At 41.9% G+C, this 18,488-nt stretch overlaps 1 protein-coding gene across 2 annotated transcripts in view; it reads right to left on the bottom strand.

The window, feature by feature from the left end:
* GNG12 (G protein subunit gamma 12) overlaps window positions 1–18,488 on the bottom strand; it is a 126,957-nt gene that overhangs the window by 75,817 nt on the left and 32,652 nt on the right. For both annotated transcript variants that reach the window (XM_060623131.3, XM_060623133.3), the window contains exon 2: window positions 1,330–1,382. The gene's annotated coding sequence lies outside the window, so the exon portion shown is untranslated. The remainder of the gene's footprint in view (window positions 1–1,329; window positions 1,383–18,488) is intronic.

Raw genomic sequence — 18,488 nt, 5'->3', positions numbered from 1 at the left:
AAGATGAGCCAAAGGATGACCAGTGCGGCAGTGTAGAGTGGAGGGAAGGTCAGAGAGTGGGCAGTCCGACACTGGCAAGAACACCTCGAAACCTGCTGAACTGAGATGCCAGCTGGCAGTGCCAGGGCCTGTCAAGCAGAATGGGGACAGAGGATGGCAGGCTATGGGACAGGCATGGATCGGAGTCCTCACTCCATGCCCTTCTCTTTCCCTGTGACTCAGAAGCCCTGTATGGCAGGACTATAAAAATGGCCACAATCCTTCCCCTCTCTTTATCCATGCTGCCTGCAGTACAGTTCTGTAGCTCCTGTACTAGGGGGTAGACTCTGGAGCCTCGTGATTCCAGGCCAGCCATACAGCTCACTTTGGCCGAAAGAATGTGATGGAAACAACGCTGTGCCACAGCTGAGCCTCAGCCTCAAGACGTTCCCACTTTGTCTCAGTACCCTGATCAACCCCATGCGAACATGCCCAGGGTAGCCTGGAGAATGGTGAGACACATGCCTTAGCCATCGTGGACCTGTAGCTGACTTCAGACAGGAGTGGTCCCACCGGAAACCAGAAGAATCACACAGCAAAGCCCAGCCCAAACTGCCAACCCATAACATTGCAGGATAATGAAACGATTGTTATTTGGAGTCAGGAAATTTCGGCTCGAATTTCTGGCAGTATATTTTGGAGTGGTTTCTTACGCAGCAAAAGCTAACTGCTACGCGCTGCAAATAAGAATATCACCACAGTATTAGGGAGTCAGGCCACATGAAGCCCCAGAAGATTTTTCACTTAAAAAGTATATTATTTGCCTAACTCTAAAGTCAGTTTTCTACCAATGCATAACTATTCTCTCACAACAATCACATTTAGGTTCAAAGAGAGGAGAAGAAACCTCCAGCAGTAAGAAAGCTAATACGTTGTAGCTGTAAGCCAATTTTCATTACAACACACTGCAAGGGACTGTCTGAATTCCTTGGCTGAAATAACACTTTGTTGTTTTGGATACTGCTTAAAACAAGCAGACCATCAACAAGGGCCTGGAAATAGTTTCATTACCAAAAAAAAAAAAAAAAAAAAAGAAAATTTAACAGTATTTGGCATATAATCATAGATCTTTCCCTGACCATGTTCTTAGCAAAGGAATGTGGATTGATTTACTTTTTTTTAAGGCATGGAAACATCTTAAATCCTTTCAGAGAGGAAATTTTAAAAAGTGTGAATAAATAGACATCTAATCATAGTCCTGGTAGGGATGTATCTAACTTAGAAGTGTGAATATCATTTCAAAAATAATGTCAAACAGTCACATTGTTTTAAAAATGAAAGAGAACTCACCGGAAAGACTTCCTGTGGCCCACCGTTTTCAGGTTGGAAGTGGTGGAATGAATCTGAAATAAAATTAAGCAAACATTCCATAAGTAAATCACACTTGCAAAGGGTGTGCTTTCAGTCCCAAGTGACCGCCATGATGTTGAGTATTTATTCTTTTAGTTAAAGATTAGCAAAGCTTTTTCTGGCTCCTGATGGAAGAGGGAGAGTTTTTTGCCTACATATTTCAACTTCCTGAATAGAGAGCCTTCTCTCTTCTACTTCAGGGAGCGCTGAAAGTCTGAAGCCAGTATAACTATAAATGGTAGTGTTTTCATCCAAACCCCTCCAAGTCAGCAGAAGCCTCTTTGGTTGTTGCTCTTGCCTTGGTCCCTCAACCCCTTCTGCTAGGACCAAGCCACAGCTCCCTGCATGGAACCAATTAAAAAATGGACAGTCCAGCACAACCTCCAGGACAATAGGGAAGAGTGTACAAGGCTTCCCAATAGATCACAAATAAGCACAAATTTTTGTTTTATTGATAAGGATGAGCCCAAGGCAGTCCTGCTCAACAGAAATAGAACATGAGCTATATATATATATAATTTTCTATTTTCTAGTAGTTACACTAAACAGGCAAAAAGAAATGGATGAAATTTTAATGATATGTGTAACTGAATTTATTCAGAATATTATCATTTCACCATGTAACCAATAGAAAAATTACTAATGAGACATGTCACATTCTTTTCGTCACACTAAATCTTTAAGACCCAGCACGTCACAACGCAGACTAACCACATTTCAAGTAGTCAACAGCCACAATGGCAAGTAGCCACATCAGACACAGAGGGAATCCACTTTTGGCCTTCAGGTTCTGGTAAATCAAGTCAAATGCATGAAGAGATTTTATTCATCTATTTTTCTCCTCTTAGTAATCCATCATCACCCCATTTGTGATGTCATTTTACTGGAAATAATCACGTAATAATAGCAAATATTTATATAGCACTTAACTATGTGCCAGGAACTGTTCTTGGCATCTGACTTCAATTAACACTCACAATAACCTTATGAGATAAGCATATTATCATTCCCATTTTGTAATAAGGAAACTGAGACGTGGAGAGGTTAAGTAACATACTCAAGGTTATACGTTGGTGACAGAGCTGGGATCGTAATCCATGTAGAGGTCTGCCTCCAGATCCCATGTCCTTTAGCCACTAGACTCTCACCTAAACGTGAATGGCTCAAGATAAGATAATTACTTTCAGTTTTAGTTATAACCACCAAGTGATCCAAGGCTGCTGTCACGATACATGGTCAGATAATAGCAGTGACGGCAGACGGAGGAGTTACGGGATGTGCTAGCGAATTAAAATAAAAACAACATGGAGGAGGAGCAAAATCACCACAAGCAGGCCTGGGTCTGACCGGGATGCAGCAGGAGGTTAATGGTGTCGGGGTTGGGGGGGTAGGTGTCGGTCTTTCGAAAATTTTGTCTTCACAATTTTTCTGAGGGAAGGGTCTATCACTTCCACCAGATTCTCGAAGGGGTCTATAAGATAGGCACCTCTATATCCGTCCTAGCTGGGTGGAGAGGAAGACCAGAAGAATCAGGTAGAAAGGAATTCAGAAAACATATCCTTTTAAATTGATTAATCCGTGGTCCCCAAAGAAGTCACACCTAGTGAGAAAAATAAGATCCACACGTGTGAACTCCACGCCCATATAGTAGGAAAGGAGGTTGGTCAGGGACACTGTTCAGAATCAGCAGGCCTTGGACTGAGGCCACTGTGGGATGCTGAGCCCCGAACCTGCTGAAAGTCCTTCAGTGGCTTCCTCTAGGTTGTAGGAGCAAATCCAAGTTCCTTAGCCCAGTCTCAAAAGCTGCAGTGGTCTCATGCCTGACCTCTTCCCGGGCACTCAGATATCTTGTCTTTTAGCTACACAGACCTATTTACAGGTCCCTACATGCCACACACTCACCCCTCTGTGCCTTTGCAGATTATGTTCTTTCTGTCAAACACATCCTTTCCCTATCGTATCAGCCTACCTGTAGGCATCAGTTCCAAAGTCATCTCCTCTGGGAAGCCTTTGTGAACTCCTTTGGCTGCCATAGGGACAGCTTTCTCTCTCTGCAGTAACAGTAGTATTCATTCAATTCAGTTGAGAATTATGTACCACTACAGATAATAACAAAAGCTGGTATTTATGGAGTCATGTGCCAGGCACTGTTCCACGTGCTTTGCATGTTCCTCTAATCTACTCAGTAACCATACAGGGTAGGTCCTTTTATTACTCCATTTAGCAGGTGAGCAAACTGAGGCATAGAAGTCAGCAGCCTAAGGTTATCCAGCTTGTAAGTGCAAGAGCCAGAGTGTGAATAAAAACACACTGGGATAAAAAGTCTCCAAATATGTTCTTTAGCAAAGCAAGCTTTCACTTTATCTTTTAAATCCAGCCAGTGCTGAGGGGATATGTTTTAAATCCAGCCTATGCTTGTTCACTATGAGAGGGAACAGACACAACTCAGAGCTTGGCCAACTCGATCATGCCTCTAACGAGATCATCAGCTTCCCTTAACTTTGCACGTGGATCTAAGTAATAACATGTCCTCTGAAAGCCTTGGCTGACCATTATAAAGGAATGACAGAAAAGACCCTTTCCTTTAAAAGATGCAATATTCGGGGCGCCTGGGTGGCTCAGTTGGTTAAGCATCCAACTTCATTCAGCTCAGGTCATGATCTCGAGGTTCATGAGCTCGAGCCCCACATGTCAGGCTGTGAGCTGACAGTGGGGGGTCTGCTTGGATTCTCTCTCTCCTTCTCTCTCTGCCCTCCCTGCCCCCCCCCACTTTTGCTTGCTCTCTCAAAAATTTTTTTAATAAAAGCAATATTCAAGTTAAAAAAGTACACAAAGCCCTGGTTTTTTTTTTTTTTTTTTTTGGATTTACTTGGCTTCAAATAACTCAGTGAGTATATTCCAAATATTTTTAAAATAAAAGTCTGTTGAAAATCTCCTTTTGTTTTCCAGTCATGGCTTTGTCATTCTTTACCCTTCAGTTCCACAGTATGTTTCTTTCCAGCACTATCTAAACTCTCCTTGGATGAATATAAAAAGTGACCTTGTAGGAGGACACTCTCCCCTTTCTCTACCAGTGGGAAAGACAAGAGTTTCAAGATCTGGGACATACACAGACTTCTAGGGAGAGAAAGAGCTCTCTGTAGCTCACGTCAGAGATTGCATCAGGACATTGGCCCAGCCTACCACTCGCCAATAAATGCAATTAGCCATCACAGCCCCTCTTCCCACTGCATCCAGAATGTAAAAGAAACCACCAACTTCCCATGTATATGGACGTCAACATTATCTCAGTTATTAACAATAAAATTATATAATAACCAATTGTGTTTTGACTCTTCCTACCTCATCTCCTTCTACAATAAACATTAATCTAATTGTTATTGAGACGTTTACTGAATGCAAAGTATGTGCCAGGCATGGTTGTACCTGCTGGAGATATAGCAGTAAATGAGGTAAACAAGGCTCCTGATATAGGGGCCCTCCCACTGTAATGGAAGACAGAAAATAAACAAGTACACAAAGAAGTAAGTAAGATAACTTCAAATAGTGACAAGTTCTACAAATTTTTCCATGTAAGCATGGAGTGATGTGACCTACTGAAGAATTTAACAATGTCTCTCTGGCAGCTGCATGGAGGAGTCTGGAAGAGGCAACAGTGGATGGATGGATCAGTGGTGACCAGTATGAGGCCATTCAATTGTTTAAGTGAGAAATGATGGTACCTTGGGCACAGGATGGTAGCAGTTGAGATGGAGAGAAGTGAATGGATTCAGGATAGGTTCTGGAAGTAAAACAATTAAGACCTGCTGCTGAAGTGGTTGTGGGAAAGGAGAGAGAGGAACGGGTCTAGAGGACACCTAGGTTTTGGCTCAAGCAACTGGGTCAGTGGTGTCTTCTTTAGGGGAGAAACAGGTTGTGCGAGGAAAATCAAGAGTTCTAATTTGAAACAAAAAAAAAAAAAAAAAAAAAAGAATTGATTTGATCGACCTTGTTAACTTTGAGCTACCCAAGTGGAGATGTCAAGAAAGCATCAAGAAGTCTTGAACTATTGCTGTCCACTACAATAGCTGCTAGCACATGTGGGAATTTAAACAATTAAAGACTCATAAGCCATATTTCAAGTAATCAAGTAGACATAGTAGCCACTGTACTGAACAGCACAGGTGTACGTATTTGTGTCAATGTAAAAAGATCCACTCAATAGGAATCGTCTAAAATGCATGTGATAACTTGCTAGACTCCATTACTATATAACATTTACCGTCATTATAAAATACAAAATTATAGCCCTGGGAGATCTTTAAACAGCCACTGGATCCTGATCATACCTGCTTCTAGTTCATGTTAATTCTCTAGAAAATACAGAATATAGCACTGTAGGAGGTGGGGTGGGGGGAACATTAGTTTTATAGGCCTGGCTTCTAGCTGTCTTGACTACCACGACTTCCAGCAAATCACTTAACTAACAGGTGCCTCCATTTCCCCACCCACAAAATAGGAAGTGACCCTGAATGGGCTATACTGAGAAACATGTTGGAGAATGTTTCCAGCTCTCAAGACATCTCCACCTTTCCTAGTCAGATCCGTTCTCATTTCCACTTGCAAATTCTGACATGATGTTATCTCAAATGGCAAAATGGATATAAAAGGGCCTTCAAAACATACAAGGCCCTACTGTAGGTGTAAGTGTAAAAGATACATGTTCCACAAAGGTGAGGCAAAATATACCCTGTGTCTTGAGCCTATCATAGAAATTTGTGTTACTAGATGTTGCAGGGCTCCTGACTTTATTTTTTTATTTAAAAAAATTTTTTTAATGTTTATTTTTGAGAGAGAGAGAGACAGAGCACAAGCTGGGGCAGAGAGAGAGGGAGATACAGAGGGACAGAGAGGGACACAGAATCAGAAATGGGCTCCAGGATCTGAGCTATTAGCACAGAGCCCATCATTAGGCTTGAACTCACAGACCACGAGATCGTGACCTGAGCTGAAGTCAGACACTTAACTGACTGAGCCACTCGGGTGCTCCAGGACTCCTGACTTTATAAAGCAATACTGTAATGCGTCAAAGAATCAGGACAAGTCTTGAGCCCGAAAGGTGAAAGACAGTAGGAACAAAAATGGTGACATTTTCCCTCACCGTGCAAAGGCTTTTGTCCTAGGAAAGGGCACACCCTGAGCAGGTGAACTGGCCTACTTTAACCAAATGGTGCCACCCCATTATCTCCACCTTGAGATGGGCTCCTGCTCGGAAGAGCTGGTCTGGGCTGTTCATCAGGAGAAATTCTCCCACCTGCTCACTGTCCTTAATCCACAGAGAGTTAGAGACTTGAAATTTTGTTTTTAATTAAAGAGCTGGTGGGATGTGTCCTCACCTACTTTGTAGATAATCTGGGGGGAAAGTATCCTGATTATGCCAAAGCTAGTGAGAAATTTTAAAAATAGACATGTAATTCCTATTTTGCCAACCTCTATGAGAATACATAAAAAGCCAGAGTAAACAAATGAAATTTTACTCAATATATTGTTTCTTATTTTTCTATGGAAAGGGCAGTGGCACTTTTTTGGTGGTGGTGGTGGTGGTGTGTGTATGTTTCCCAATGACAGTTTTAAAAGGACATCAAACATCTCTGGGCCCATATGCCCACCATCGTAATGCTACCACTTATTTTTGCCTGTTACGCTCCACACACACACGTTATTACATAACCATGGCCACAGTTCAAATGCTATTGATAGTAAACCCAGAGAAAGCTTTGGAGTTAGGAGGTGAGGTCTGAATGTTGGCTCCTCTAGAAGGTGAGGTCTGAATGTTGGCTCCTCTAGAAGGTGAGGTCTGAATGTTGGCTTCTCCACTGATGACATGCAAGTCCTTGAACCATTTACCTGTAAGCCTCAATTTTCTAACGCGTAAAAATACCTTTAAGCACACAGTTGCTATCTGAATAAAAAGGGAGAATGTTGGCCCAATGCCACCAGGAAAGGCTCCATAAATGACGGCTATTATTTTCTTTTTCCATTTTATTTTAAATATTTTCTGTGTTTCTACACATATTCACAATGATTATTTAAGGGGCCTAAAATCAGTCCTTCATGTAAAAAGTTCCGATTTACTAAATCACTCCCATACTGCACTAAATAATGCAAATTGTCACCAGTCTTTATTATTATAAATAATATTACATTGGATATCTTCATGCTTTAGCTTTTTTCGTCCCTTTCACTTATTTCCCCAGCTTCCCTAAATTTCTAACAGTAGAATTAACAATTTTTTGTTTTTAAAAGGGCCTTTAATTAGCATATAACACCACCAACCAAATAATGGGGAATTTCTGAGATGTTGACATTTTACACATAAAATGGTATTCTTAATGCAGTTTTAATTTGTATTTCTAAGATAATTAGTGAAAATGAACTTTTTTTCCTGTTTATTAATGGTTTGTCACCTTGAAAAATAAGCTTATGTTTTTCTTATTCATAGAAGGATCTTCATATTTTTGTTATGAATTTCAATGAGCTCTTAAATAGTATATGATAATCAAGAGTTAGTATTTGTCTTTGCTATAAATATATTCCCTGTATTTTGAATTTTAGAATAAACACCTTTTAATTTACAGAGCATTTTAATAAATAATAAGCAACAGCCACATTTTGTATAAACCTCATGAGCTATGACATTGTTTCTTGGCAAAATGCTTGGCTTTTGATTGCTTTTCAATGTTCATTTACACCCACTTTTATTTTCACAGCAACCCTGTGAGTGAGCTGCGGAATACGACAATTCGCACTACACGCCTGAGAAAACTGAGACCCACGCAGGCCAGGCAACTTAAACAGGGTCACCGAGCCTTGGAGTTGGCCAAGATTGGACTCAGCCCTTTGTTCTTGGAACCACAGGAACCAAAATAAAGAGATGTGTTTTTGTGCAAAGGGATAATTATCTCAAGCACCAATTCTACCTCATTTCCTATTAAAAAACCTTTATACAAAGCATCAGAGAACCACACCTGCTGCACTAGAGGCTCTCCAGAAATGTTGGCATTTTTAATTCAGCTTTGTTGAGGTGTAATTGACAAGTAAAACTGTAAGATATTTCAAGTGTCCATCATGGCGATTTGATACACATTGCAAAAGGCTTCCTCCTATTTAGTTAATTAATACACCCATCATCTCACATATTGACCTTTTTCTTCGGGTGGGGTGAGAAAATTTAAGTTCTGCTTTTCTAGAAAATCTCAATGATATAATACAATGTTATCAACTACAGTCAACATGTTTCCCTTTAGATCCTCAGCCCTTATTCATTTTACAGCTTAAAGTTTTTACCAACCTCTCCCCATGTCCCCCCCAGCCCCTGGCAACCACTTTTCTACTGTTTCTAGGAGTTTGATTTGATTTGTTTTGATTCCACATATAAACGATACCATGCAGTACTTGTCTTTCTCTGGCTAGTATTATTTTTAGAGAATCCACCAAAACAATGCCTTATGTAACAGACCATCCTTATGCAGTTAAAATAATCCAAATAACTTAGACCTAAATTAAGTGTTGCTTTACTGTCATTTTTTTTTTTTTTTTTTAAACGAGCATAAACATCACTCTTCTTGCCAGTATTCCTTCCCTTCTGGGCTCAATGAAACCACTCTTCTCTATGAATTTCTATAACCTTTATCACTCTCTACCTTTTATAGCAGGTATTTTAGTATATGTTTCACCTCTTCTACTGAGTAAGATCCCAAGGTCCATATCTTATTTGTGTTTGTATCTCCCCAAAATCCTAGCACCCTACTCTGCACAGAGATAACACTGACTCAGTGTTTTAGTAAGAGATGAAGCACTTCATGCAGTTAAGAGACCAAGGTAAAAACAAACAAACAAAAAAATACAGTTAGTTAAAAATCAGAGCACTGAAGGCTGCATTAACTATGTGCTTTTTGCTAAGCTGCTCCTTATTCTGGCAAGCACACTAACATGAGACAGTCCTAATGCATTCTTAGGCCAGAAGTCTACATTAGCTAAACAGTACCAAACTACATTAAACAGAATGTCCAACAATGTTTCCAGCCTTGGACAAATCTGTGTAATTCTGTAGATATAGCTGTTATGCTTTTATTTGCAAATTCTGATATAACTCATTCCTCAAAAATTCACAGTGTACACACACACACACACACACACACACACACACACACCACAAAAGTCCTGGTTCAGCATTTGGGAAAAACGCAGATAAAAATATGAAACATCTGTTTCCTAATATCAGGAAAATTCACAGGAAACGATTAATGTTCACTAGGGAGAAAGAAAAATAATCTGGATCAAATTATAAAATGAAACTTCCAAAATTCACGATTAAGCCTACAAGTCACTACGTCTTCAGAACTGAGGGCGGGGGGGGGGGGGCGATGTGAGGATTTCACATTTAAACTCGCCACAGTAGAAATATTTTTATTCCATGTATATACAAATAAGCAAAAAAACTGTGTGCCTCCACCCTACGTAATATTCTCAGTTCCTAAGTCTCCCCACTGATATTTATATAACCCTTGGCAGTTTGGGTTGGTATTGTGTATGTATTTTCATAACGTGCTTAGTGTCTTACAGGGTGAATGAAAACCTAGCTAAACTGGGTGATGGTCCCTGTAAGGACAGGATGGGGTTCTTCTGAGAAAAATCAAGAGTGGCTTACATCTCCCAAGGACTGACAGGACCGGGTGGTCAGGGCCATAGCAAGGTCAAAGCAAACTACAGATGAGGGTGGTGAGTTCTTCCACTGTCCTGCCCCACATCAGTCTCTCTAAGCCTACCACATGCCTGGCAATGTGGAAGGTGCTGCAGATACAACAGAGAGCAACATATAGGCCTTCTCCTCGAGGAGCCTACGATAAGTCATGGAAACAAATGAGGAGGTAATTAAGAGCTTCAGCAGCATGTTATCTAATTGCAGTAAGTACGAGGAGCTCTGAGGGCACAGAGGAGGGGCATCTATACCAGTCTGGGATGATCATGGAAGGCTTACGAGAGGAAGCAGTGTTGGAGCTGAAGTATGAAGAACACCCAAGGTTAACCAGAAACTCAAAGGAGGGAGTCGTGAGCAAGGCAGAGGAAACAACCTGTGCCAATGCCCAAGAGGAAGTGAGTACCTAGGCCCACTGAGGACTGCAAACTGCTTAATGCACCGGGTTGGGGAGGTTTACATGCAAGAGAGGCCTCATCACCCAAGAGGCAGTACCAGGCAAAGCCCAAAGGGGGTGACTATAGTGAGAAGCATGGGGCCAACAGAAATGACCCAGGATCTCTAGCATCTTCACATCAGAAAGAACTAGGACTGATTTGGAGCACCTGGGTGGCTTAGTCGGTTAAGCATCCGACTTCAGCTCAAGGTCATGATCTTGCGGTTTGTGGGTTTGAGCCTCACGTCAGGCTCTGTGTTCACAGTTCAGAGCCTAAAGCCTGCTTCAGATTCTGTGTCTCCCTCTCTCTCTGCCCCTCCCCCACTCATGCTCACTCACTCTCTCTCTCTCTCTCTCAAAAATAAACATTACAAGAAAAAATAGTAACTAGTACTGACTCACTGACAGGCCTCTGGAGAGCAAGCAGTTAGAGGGCCCTATCAGAGATGATGCTGGTCCCCTCCAAGGACAAAGCAATAGCCAGCTACCCAGCCCCACAGATAGGAATAGTTGAGCCTTATCACAACCCCATGAGGAAGACAGAATTATCTCCATTTTACAGATAAGTTGCTGGTTTCAGAAGATCGTATTTAGCGATATTCCTTTCTGTACGTAGATCCTACTTTTGATTAGGGAAACCAACTCTTCTTGGTATGCTTGGGACTTTTGGTTTTAGCAGGGAAAGTTCCACATCCTAGAAATCCCTTCGGTGCCACACACAACCAAGATGGTTGGTCACCCTACTTAGGGTTTGTGAGGTACACACAGTGGACCAAAGGGTTTATGCCCCAGGTTCTTATATGGGAACTGGTGCAATGTTAAATGTGATCTAATCCCCAGAAATTAATCTGGACCCTTTGAGCCATGGGACCCTCTGGAAAATCTTGGGGGCTTGGAGGCTCGTAGATCATTTGCAATAATTCTTACTGAATAATATGTTCAAGGCACAAAGACTAGTTGAGAGCCCAGTGATCACTAGCTGTTGTCCTGAAGGGAAAGAACCACTTACTTAATGCTTATAGAAAACAGCAATTAGCCAAAAGACTGGTTGAATTTAATTTCTGCTGTTGTTAACTGAGAGTTAACCAAACATTTTCAGCTTTAACATGTGACAGTGAAAATCTTCCTAAAATAAATTCGTCTACTTACCTACGCAGAATATAGCAAACATATTTTCATGTGTCTTTGTTAACTAGGGATCTTACAGTGCCTCACCCCATGGCCATGGCTTATACTGCTACTGTTCAACAGACAGAGTTAAAGTTTAGAAGATAAAGAAAAAGAACACAACACGGCTGCCAAAAAACTATGGTCACAACAGGATGTTACTTTATGACAGTATCTGACAGGCAGGGGGTGGCTGATACATCTATAGAGAATGAATGATGGCAAAAAACTGGGCCATGCAGAATTACAGAAAAGAAAATGACCAGGTGATGAGGGACCGTAAGGCAAGCTGAGGGCCAAGCACAAGCTAGCACAACTTCCCCCCAACCCCCAGGTGGGATCTGTGTGATATTCCTCAGACACTTCTGGCTGCTCAAGCACAAAGGGCAGAAAACAAATGGTTAAACTGATAGAGTCCACCAGTTTACAAATATCTCTTCAATAGCCTAATCTCCAGGAACTCCCTACTATCTTAATGATAATACTTTGCTAGAGGGAAAAATAGCCTTAGCTTGACAATAGCTAGGCCTCCAATAATCTAAAAAATCCTCTTTAGCATGTAGAAATCCCTTTAAGAAACTTCCTCTTGACTTTACCTCCCCCAACCCCACAGTATATAAGCAGTCACTCTTCACGACCCCAGAGCAGCTCTTCCTGCCCACGAGGCCTGTCCTCGTCCTGTCTTGCACCAAAGACGTTTGTCTTCAAGAATTCTTTCTTGGTTGTTGGCTCCATACCCCCGCCAACACCCTGAAAACCCATCACCGGGGATTGTGGAAGAGATGATGGCTTCACTTGAGCTTTTGCTACGGTGCTATTGAGTCAGGCATCTGCCGTACAGGGTTCTGGTCTGAGAAAAGGGAGCATAAGCTCTTCAAGGGTTCTCCTTTCCTTGCAACAGGGGTATGAGTGAAATAGCCCATGCGGCCTTCAGGCAGCAGAAGATGCAGAGAGACTTCAAACTGATAGGAATCAAGGGCCCTCCATTGAATCCTGACTCAAAGGCATCCTCCCAGAATCTCAGTTAATGTTAGCCAGACACAATTCCCCACTGTGAGAACTCTCCGCACACAGGAATGGAGATAGGAGCCTTAGACTCTTTCTCTGGCGACAATGATCTCCAACATATTTCTGGTTACTTTTCAATGAAAAAAATATTTTCGAAATCCAACCATGCTTGAATAGAGCTATTAAAAAAAAAACAGCAACAACTCCTCGGCAGGGTTGAACTTTTATTAGCCTCAGAAAACTTAAGAAAACAAAAAGTAAAATTGAGCAGCATTTATCACTGTAATATATAACTATGTTTCCCTCTGCAAGTTCCAGCTTTATGGGAGTGTCCCGGGTAACTGAGTTTCTGCCACATGGTGAAAATAATCATTTTGTCCACTGGGCTTAGCTCTCTAATCGTTATCACTCCTTTCGATGACATACTTTCTGTTGGATGCTGAGACAGCGAGGAAGACAGTCATCCCACAAATATTCAGGTGATGTCTGCTGCACAGAGTCAGGCAGCATAATAAGGGCAGGATGCAGCAAAGGGCACTGCCCAGAGCTGGATCAGAAAAACCAGACAGGGAAGGTTTTGGTTTCACTCTGCCAGACCTTTGACGTGGATGAGCTACTTCTCCGGGCCTTGGCCTCAGAAGCAAATGATAAATGCTCCTTAGCTGATGCTAGGAGCGGCCACCCAAACCCTGGTTTGGGGGCTTTGACTCCACTGAGTGATTCAGTTTTAAATTGTAGCCACCAAAACGGGTGGGCATTGAGTGAGAGTCCCTTGGTCACTGAAAACCAATCAAAGGAGTAGATAAGATATAGAGATTCTAAGGACTTGTTCATCTTTTCCTATATCATCAAGAGATCAATAGCTTACAAAAACAAATCCCACTGTGTTCAACATAATCCACTCAAAGACATAATTCTACAGTAAGAAGACAAGTCTTAAGAAAACCAACACAGCAGGCACAACCTCTCTGTTCCTGCACCTACCACTTGCTGCCTGGATAAAGCCACCTTTGCTGCCTCTACTGTTAACATTAGTTTGTACCCTCTCCCAGACATTCTCATGAGCTTTCCATTTTATATACATGCTGAACTACACAATCTGATGACTTTCCTTTGGGGGAATGCACAAGCCTGAACTCACTGCAACAGAAAAAAAACAAAAACAAACAAACAAAAACCTACCACCCAGAGCCAAGGAAAACAAACAAACAAACAAACAAACAAATAAACAAACAAAAAACCCCTGTTATTCACCATACCTCTAGGAAGGGATTTAACAGCAGCCCAGGGCATCTGATGATGTTCTGTACAGCTAGCCATTTCCATGCTCAACTCGTCTCCTTGACCCCCCAACCCTGTTCTTATTTGTTTATGCACCTGCATAGGCAATTTGATTATAAGGCCTTGTGACTGCACAGGCCATACTTTATACTTCTATGTATTTTTCTTCCTTCCCACAAGAATGAGCTCTTTGCTTAACACACCCTAGGTTTTCAATAAATGAAAGGGAGGAAAAACAAAAAAGCCCTAAACGTTCATGTTTATAACTAATTGTGAATCCAGAAATTAGGTTCCTATTTATCTTCTATTGCTTAAGCTAGGTTTTGTTCCTATGAACATGTCTCCCCTACAAGTGCTGTGGACACTGATGATGTAAGGCAGTCTTTCTTAACCTTTTATGACACCCACCTTTGAAAACCATAAAAACCTTCCCTTCCCTAACCAGATTCTGATGTGCCCTTTCCATGGCTGTTTCAGGAAACTGATGTGCGTTCTCAGTCTCCCCTGCTGGATCCTCTCCTCTCCCCTAAATCCAGTAACTTTCAAATCTACATCTCTCCATCCCCAGCCTCTTCTCTGAACTCTATAGTTATTTATCCGACTGACTTCTTGATATCTTCCCAAGGATGCCTTATTAGGATCTCAAGCTTAACAACGGCCACAACCAAATTCTTAAATGATCCCCCCACACTGCTCCCCTGGGGCTCCCAGTGCTGGAAGCTGGACACCACCATTCATGCCTTTGCTCAAGCCCAAATCCTCATTCACCTTTGGCTCCTTTCTCACCTACTGTTCATCTAGTCAACCCACCAGCAAATCCTGTCAGCCCTACCTTCAAAACGTCTCAGATCCAGTCACACCTCAGGGTCTCCTCCAAGTCTCCTGGTCTGAGCTGGCAGCATCCCCATGGGTCTCTGGGCTTCGGCTGTGCTCCTCCCCCCATTCCAAGTCTAGTGTCCCTCAGCAGTGGGGGTGTCATCTTTCTTCACCTTACTCCCCTGCTCACAACTCTCCAAGGGCTTCTAGGCATGTTTAGCACACGAGCTAAATCCTCGGCTTCCTGGGTTCTACATGAACTGGCCCTGGCTCACTCTACCCAGACACACTGACCTCCCCTTCTCCTCAAATGAGCCAAGCAATCCAGGGGCCCCTGGCTGGCTCTGTGGGTAGAGCCATATGACTTTTGATCTTGAGGTTATAAGTCTGAGCCCCAAACTTGAGGTTGTAAGTTTGGGCCTAGAGATTACTTTAAAAAACACGTATTTTAAAAAGTATTTCTTATGTAGAAACATAAAAGCAAAACAAACAAAAAAACCCAAATATGCCAAGCAATCGCCTGCCTCAGTGCTGAGACACATTCTTCCTCCTGCTCCAACTCACACACACTTTTCAACCTCACTTCCTTCAGGTCTCTGTGACGAGTGTCCTCTCCTCAGAGAGGCCCTACACTCTCCTTTCTTACCCTGCTTTGCTCTTCTTCATAGCACTTAACACTTCCTGGCATTCTATTTGCTATCTTATTGAATTATTATCTCTCTCCTTCACTGGAATGTAAACTCCACGAGAAGAGGACGTTGTTTATTCACTGCTGTACCCACTGTGCCTGAGGAGACGCCTGACAGGGACTACGTATTTTTTTTTTTTTGTTACTGAATGAATGCATATTCTCAAATAGCCAGAAATATTTTATGCAACTGAATTTTTCTAATGTTTATATTATGAAAATATTTCCCTCTTTCCCAAGCAAATCATCACACAGTGTATGGTTTTTTAAATGACCCAGCTCCCTTGCTTAGGTTTGGATATGTCTGCCATCTTTCACACACCCCACTGGGGGGTGGACCAGGGTGCCCCACCCCCTGAGGGTCAGTGATGTGGTGGGTAGGCTCAACGTACACAAACTCATGGCTATGTCCTGAGTTTTTATCCAAGCATCTGACATGTTTTATAGCCTTTTGCCTCTTACGAAAGCCTTAAAGCTTTATTACCTTCAAAAAAATGCTCAGAGAATTCAACTAATAAAGAGACTGTCTGCCTTATTTATGGTAATGGCAGTGTTTCTTTCAGTTAATTCTGAATAGGGCTGGCTCAAATTTCAATGCCAAGTGGTTTGCTACACTACTTTTGTTGTATGCTTCCAAAGCAGTTTGGTCCCAGTGGCCAAAGATTATACTATGGAACATTAAGAAAACTTTTTGGAAAAAAAAAATAAAAAGAAGCATAGATTTCTCCTGCCAGGTATCTATCTTCTATACATTTGGATTTTCTGGTGGCTTACTTCAATATGGGTGCTTTTCAGAAGAGCAGTGTTTTCCTTCATGAATGAACCCCATTTATCATGATACGCCAAGTGGTCAGTGTTAGCTCCGAGGGGACAGCCATTCTCCCAGGCTTCTGGCATTTTCCCAGCATGGCAGTGAATGCCACCCTGCAGAGACCAGTATCTCACTCTCTGAATTCCACCTTTCTCTCCTTTACTTGGCCTCTTAGCAGACCTCAGCTTCAGAGAGTTCAATCAGCGACATTTGTCTACTGTGTCTTTTCTCCTTTTCTAAAAGCATCATTTTTCTCGAACTTTTGTGGGTGAAACTTTGGACCTCTCATGTAAACACAAGGCATTATTAATTTCCAATCACTTGAGAAATTAAGTCAGACACAGCACGGTTCAAGGATATGGTCAAATTCTGACACTGGAGTTGACAAAAATAGAAAACAATGATCCGCATCAGTTCTGCCCTTTGACCTCCTTAACAAATAAAATACAATAAATCATATGCAAGTCACAGTGAATTTTTTCTTATATGTGTATTTCTTTAAAGCTTAAAAGTTTTGAAGTTTTTGACATGGTATCTCATTTAATCGTTTAGGAATGCAAGTTGTTAGGCTGGCGTGTCCAAAAAGGAAAATGGTAGATATTGATTATCAGGCATTTCGTCATCCAAGTCAAAAACTCCCAAAAAATCAATTCTTTTTTTTTTTAACCACAAATCTGGATTCCTAGAACATGTGTGTTTGTGTGTTTATGTGCGACTTAACTCTACAGTCCTTGCACCCCTCTCGGGCTGTACAAGTGGCCTTTTCCCCTCTGTTCTCTGAACATTGAACATGGGCAGAGCCAACATAAACTATACACTAGTGACATTCTGAACGACCCTCAAATTCCTGCTCTCTTCTGCAAAGTTTCACTGCCAACCCTCCTAAAGCTCCCCCCGCCACTTCCCTCAAATAGTGTTTTATATTTTCTTCTCTTCACTTAGCTTGGTTGGACAAGTATTTTGTTAACAGTCCTTTGGCCAGTGTCAGGGTAGGGCTTCTGGCAAAAGTCAGGGTTGCAGCATTTCAGAGGCCTAGCACTAACTCTAGAAAATATTCCCCTATTTTAACTCTTTTACTCCTCTTTTCTTCTGCCATGCAAAAAGGAAGAAGAAAAAAAATTTAAAAACCTCCATACATTCAACAAAGATACATCCAGCCACAAAAACAGTGCCATCTGGCTTAAAACCAAAAGAATCTTAACATCCTAGCTGGGGGCTTACAAGTCCTGAAGCCCCTAACACAGATAAAGTCTTATAAATAAGTCATATCCAAACTTGAACTTCTGCCTTTTTTGCTTTTTCAGTTTACTTATGTGAAAATGTGGCCAACACTATGGTGGTTCAGCCTCCCCGTAGCCCTCAACATTTCCCTGCTAACGGAACCCCAGTTTGTTCAGGAAGAGATGCTGTGAGTTCAGAAAAGGTCCTGGCCTGAGGGGGAGCTTTGTGGGGGTACTGGGAAAGGATTCTGCCTCCTCATAAATGACAGAAGCGGCATGGTAGATCCCTCACTGGTTCTCAACTTTGAAACTGGTCATGAGACACAGAACTGTGACAATCGTTTAGTGACCACCAGAAAGAAAGTCTATGTTTTAAACCCAACACCGCAAACAGGGTAGATCAAAGGAATGGAGACAGACAGATCCATAGTGGCAAAGGGCAGAAGCAGCTGTCTCCTTCAGACTTTCTGAAGATCTGGAGAAATAGCTCCCTACTTGTTAGGGCCTCAATTAGTCATGTTTTCTGCCATTTACAGCCTTGACACAAGTGAGATGATAAAAGAAAAAATTATGGCTTAATTTGGTTTCCCTTAACTTAGACATAAGAAAATTTGCTTGGCAAACCTCAAGGTAATATAGCCAAGGCCAATATAACTTGCTCTTGCTTTATTATTTAGCAAAGAGGCCCTCAAGTCTTTCTCAATCCACAGTGATCGTTCATTCGTTCGTTTGTTTGTTCCTTCCTTCCTTCCTTCCTTCTTTCCTTCCTTCCTTCCTTCCAGCCAGCCAGCCAGCTATCCATCTAACCAACCATCCATCCACCCACCCATCCATAATCCCTCTTTTATTCTGCCAACAACCAACTGCTGAGCCCCTACCCTGTGCTGGGCACTGGGGATACAAACAACCCAAAGGACAAAAAAATACTATACCCA

The sequence above is a fragment of the Panthera onca genome, chromosome C1 (genome assembly GCF_046562875.1).
Source record: "Panthera onca isolate mPanOnc1 chromosome C1, mPanOnc1 haplotype 2, whole genome shotgun sequence".
NCBI lineage: Eukaryota > Metazoa > Chordata > Mammalia > Carnivora > Felidae > Panthera > Panthera onca.
The sequence above is the reverse complement of the archived record's forward strand: the minus strand, read 5'-3'. Positions and strand labels throughout refer to the sequence as shown.